This window comes from Lactuca sativa, chromosome 5 (assembly GCF_002870075.4).
Source record: "Lactuca sativa cultivar Salinas chromosome 5, Lsat_Salinas_v11, whole genome shotgun sequence".
Lineage (NCBI taxonomy): Eukaryota > Viridiplantae > Streptophyta > Magnoliopsida > Asterales > Asteraceae > Lactuca > Lactuca sativa.
This window is the reverse complement of record NC_056627.2, coordinates 353,535,298-353,540,234: the sequence shown is the minus strand read 5'-3', so window position 1 is coordinate 353,540,234 and position 4,937 is coordinate 353,535,298. Positions and strand designations below refer to the sequence as shown.

The 4,937-nt window shown below is 33.9% G+C and overlaps 1 non-coding gene across 1 annotated transcript; it reads right to left on the bottom strand.

The window, feature by feature from the left end:
* Nucleotides 1–4,309: 4,309 nt before the first annotated feature.
* LOC111900673 (small nucleolar RNA R71) lies at nt 4,310–4,416 on the bottom strand. The gene has a single exon (XR_002853262.1). It is a non-coding gene; the product is annotated as a small nucleolar RNA R71 (small nucleolar RNA).
* Between the last annotated feature and the right edge of the window lie 521 nt (nt 4,417–4,937).

Below are 4,937 nucleotides of genomic sequence, written 5' to 3'. Positions count from 1 at the left end.
AACATTCAGAACAGTCGGGTCTTGGTAGAAGACTACATTTCATAATAAAGTAGAAAATGTAGGATTTTCTAGAAGATACAACATTTACATCAAATAATTACAAACATTTACAAAAACATTCATACAAAAAAATGACACAAAACTGCTTATGAACTCACCGGGTTTAAAACTAATCTACTCTTTCAAAATAACTTGTATTCTCAGGTCACCAGTACACATATACATTTGGACCGGGATTTTGAGTAGATGGAGCATGTTCAAAACTCGTCTTTTATTTTGATTCATATTTTGAGTGTCTTTCAAACTATACACAAAACACACTTGTATTAAATTATACTATTAATGCAATGGTTGATGTTGTTGCTTTTTTACTATTATGCGTTGATATGATACTGTACATGACGTCCTCCGCCCCCGAACGTTTCCGCCGTTCAGGTTTGGGGTGTGACAAATTGGTATTAGATGTTTGTTTATAGTGAATTAAGTATATCAACCCATAAAAGATATGCAACTATAAGCACATGAGGATTAAAATACTCTGACCAAGAGTTTATTCTTTTAAATAATAAAATATTAAAGTAAAGGTATAGGTTGGTTGTCCGATGGTCGTTTGAATCTTAGTTATATATTAAGTATATGTGTATAGATATAAAATTTCTTACATCAGTTCAACACCTTTGGTAAGCAAAAGTTTACAAACATACTCAGTCATTCAAACAACATTTCTGGTAAACTATAATAGGTATAGTTTAGAGGACTACTACTCACTGTTTCTAGTACAATGAAACATACAAGAGTCAGTTCATACATGAGTCAGTTCAAATATACTATAATGAGAAACAGGGAGGAACATTCTATACAAAGAGAACATACAATACACTAGAACAGATTTTTCATACTATACAAATACAAGAATACTATAACATTAATGTGAGCCACTACTTCATGGCATGACAATATACTGCTATGTCACGTTTTGTAACCAGTGTCTCCTGGAGAGAGAGCGTGAGTTTGTGTATAGATCTATATGGGATTGACCATCCTACACCTTACTGCTAGCTTCAGTGGGACCTATAGGTCTACAGGTGACGAGTGTCATACCATTTTCGACGTCTTCAAATGTCGTGTTTTACTAGTCAGTCAAGTATGGGTACAATCATATCACATTTTACCTTAATTAAACCAACTGGTTTAAGGTAGTTAGTACAATGGTAGTTACTATATACAATACTACAGTACATTTTATTTTCCCATTACATTCACAATGTAATCATCTCACATAAAAGGCAATGTAAACTATATTTTGGTAATGATAGTCACACTTGGGAATAACACTCACTTTTACAAAAGAACAAACATTTAGAACTGTCGGGTCTTGGTAGAATACTACATTTCATAATAAAGTAGAAAATATAAGATTTTCTAGGAGATACAACATTTACCTTAAATAGTTACAAACATTTACAAACACTTTCATACAAAAAAAATAAAAACACAAAAATGATTATGAACTCACCAGCTTTAATGCTGATCTACTCTTTCAAAATAACTTGTATTCTCAGATCACCAGTAGACAGGTACATCTGGACTAGGCTTTTAAGAAGACGAAGCATGTTCAAGACTCGTCTTTTATTTTGATTAATATTTTGAGTGTCTTTCAAACTATACACATAACACACTTGTATTAAATTATACTTTTAATGCAATGGATGATGTTGTTGCCTGTTTACTATTATGCATTGATATGATATTGTACATGATGTCCTCCGCTCTCGAACGTTTCCGCCATTCAGGTTTGGGTAGGGGTGGGAATTGGTTCGTTTTTTGGTTTCCTCGAATCGGTTTCTTCGGTTTCAATTTTTTTGGTCCAATTCAAAAATCGAACCAATCGAATTCAACTTCTCTAGACCAAACCTAAAACCGAATTCAAATTCGGTTTGGTTCGGTTCGAAAACCGAGGAACCCAAATATAAACTTAAAAAAATTTCAAACATAAATAAAAATGTTTTTTACATAGAAACCTAAAGTTGCAAACAAAAATATCTAAAATTTCATACAAAATGATCTAAATAGTAAATGAGTTAAAATGATTTAATACTTTATTATTAATTTTTTTTATTTAATATAAAATATAAAATATATTTTTTAATTAATTAGTTTTTGAAATTCGGTTTTTTCGGTTTGGTTTGTTTAAACATCATGAGACCGAAACTCGAACCACAAACCAAATTCACAATTCGGTTTGGTCTCGAACCAAATCGAAAACCAAATTTGAATATGGTTCGGTTTGAAATCGATTTTGGTTCGATTTGGTTTTCGGTTTTTTTGGTTTTGGACCAAATAATTCCCACCCCTAGGTTTGGGGGTGTGACATAGAAGTTCTAGGAGACGAATTTCAGAGGAGAATTAAAACATAAATCAAGTATTGGTATTGGAAGAAGGATATTAAGATCATTACTTTACTTTTGATTTAGTACAATTCATTATGTCTTTATTAGTTGAAATTGTGTGTTTTATTTTAGCTATGAGTAGCTGAATCTAGCTGATTTTGTTAGCTAGATGAAGTTGGAACTCATGGTTTGGTTACATTAGTATAGATTTTCCTAGTTGGTTAGTGTCTTGTGATTGATTTTTTATACCTAGCATGCTTAATTTGATACTAGATTGCTTTAATTCATATTCCATGTAGTTTAGTGACCATTAATATGCATGAATTTGATTACCTAGTAATTTATTGAACATTAGATTATTAGAGCTAAGATCGAACCAATCTTAGATAAATAATTAATGTATTGAATTTGGCTATGCTGGAGAACTCATATTATGACCATAATTGTGTTTGTTTACTCAATCTTACATAGCTTTAATCATATTTAATAATTGATTATGTGTTAAACTATGTATGACTATGCATAGCTCTACATGAATTAATTCAGTATTAGTAAATTTGGACTTGAATTGCTAATAATACATTAATTGGTAACCAACGGGAATTGTCATAATTAATAGCTAAACCATTGAGGGAAATTGGATTCGAACTAACAGAAGTGTTTTTAATATTTGGTTGAATAGTTGTTGTGAATTTAAGTTTGTCTAGACTTGCAAAATTAGATAAAAAAAACCCTTTTACTTTTGCTTAGAATTTTAGGTTATCTTAAAAGTGAGTTGGTTAAATAATCAATCATGTTCCCTGAGATTGATACCCGACTTTTGTTCCATACTATTTGCGAAAGGGTACACTACCCTGGGTCGAATAACTAGTAGAATAGTAGGTAAAATTAGGTGTAGCTATTTGCTAGCATCAAGTTTTTGGCACCGTTGTCGGGGAACGGCTTACTTGATTGTTGATTTATTTGTTTTAGGTTAATTGATCCTTTTGTGGGGTAATACCTTTCAAAAGTTAAGTTTTTTCATTAGTTTTTGTTTCATTGCTTAACTCACGACGTGGACCTTAAGTCCACGATGTGAGATCAATAGTTTTTCGTTTTTTTATTTTTCATTCCTGTTTAGATTTTCTGTGACAACACGAGGTGGTGCTCTTTACCACGTCGTGGTGACCAGTTAGTAGGCGATTTTTATTTAGTCTTTGTTCAGTTTTAAGTTTTTATTTTCGCTTTATGACAGTAGTTCATGACCAGAGGTTCCAACACACCTTTAGTACCACCGCTTGAAGATGCAGAGTCGGCCCTTCACAAAAAGACGGATAAAAACGTAGAAGAAAACCAACCACCAAAAAAGTCTCCTTTAAAAGACCTTAAATCAGTTTTTGGAAAGAATAAGGGAAAGAACGTAGGAGAGTCGAGCAACCAAAAGAAGGACGAGAGCATGTTTGAAAGCTGAACAAAATCCAAATCCGGAAGATACCGAATACGAGATTGAACCCGAGTTTGAAGAAAGTGATTTCGAGGACGAGCGTAAGAACGAGATCACAAACATTGCTAATATGTCCATGGAGGCATATAAGAAGAGAATCCGAGAGGACACCGGTCTTGGTTTAGTACAACCCGCAATTCCCACCGCTGCAACATTCGAGTTGAAAGGACATATTCTTATTGCACTTAAGGACGTACCATTTTCTGGGAAGGATCATAAGGATCCTTATAAGCGCCTAGATGAGGTCAATGACATTACAGACTATTTCAATGTCCTGAATGTTCCTAGAGAGACAGTTTCACTAAGGATGCTTCCCGTGACTTTTAGGGGTGCTGCAAAAGATTGGTTCAATGCACTTTCACCCGGTGCAATTACTACTTTGGCACAAATGCATCAACAATTCCTAGAACAATTTTGCCCACCATCAAAGATATCTAAACTCAAGAAGGCAATAGCCAACTTTAAGCAACAACTCGGTGAGTCGCTTTATGAGGCATGGGAGTGATATAAAGGGCTACTAAGAAACTGCGCTCAAAATGACCTTAACATACAACAAGAAGTGTCTATCTTCTATGACGGGGTGAATGTCATGACGAGACAACTCCTTGATTCTCAAGGACCACTTATGAAGAAAAATCCAACAGAAATCAAGGAGTTAATTGAAGAATTTTCAAAGCATTCTCGTGAGTACCATAATCCAAGACATGATGGAGTTAAAGGAATTGGGGGAGGAAATTCTGAAGACATGGCTGTTGTACTAGCCATGCTAAACACCATGGACAGGAGAATGACCAAGATGGACCAATCAATTCGTGCTATTAGAGTTGGTTGTGAAAGATGTAATGGCCCACACTTAACAAAAGATTGCCACTTGGATGAAAATGGAAATAAATAGGTGCAAGTTTTCTACTCGAGTGGAGATAAGTATGATGAAAAATGGAGGAAACCAAAGAAAGAGTGGTTACCATATGAAGAATATAAGAAGTTGAAAGAAGAAAAATATAGGTAGACTGACTGAGGCTTATACCAAAAAGAACAACCACCTCCTGAAAAGAAAGTTTATC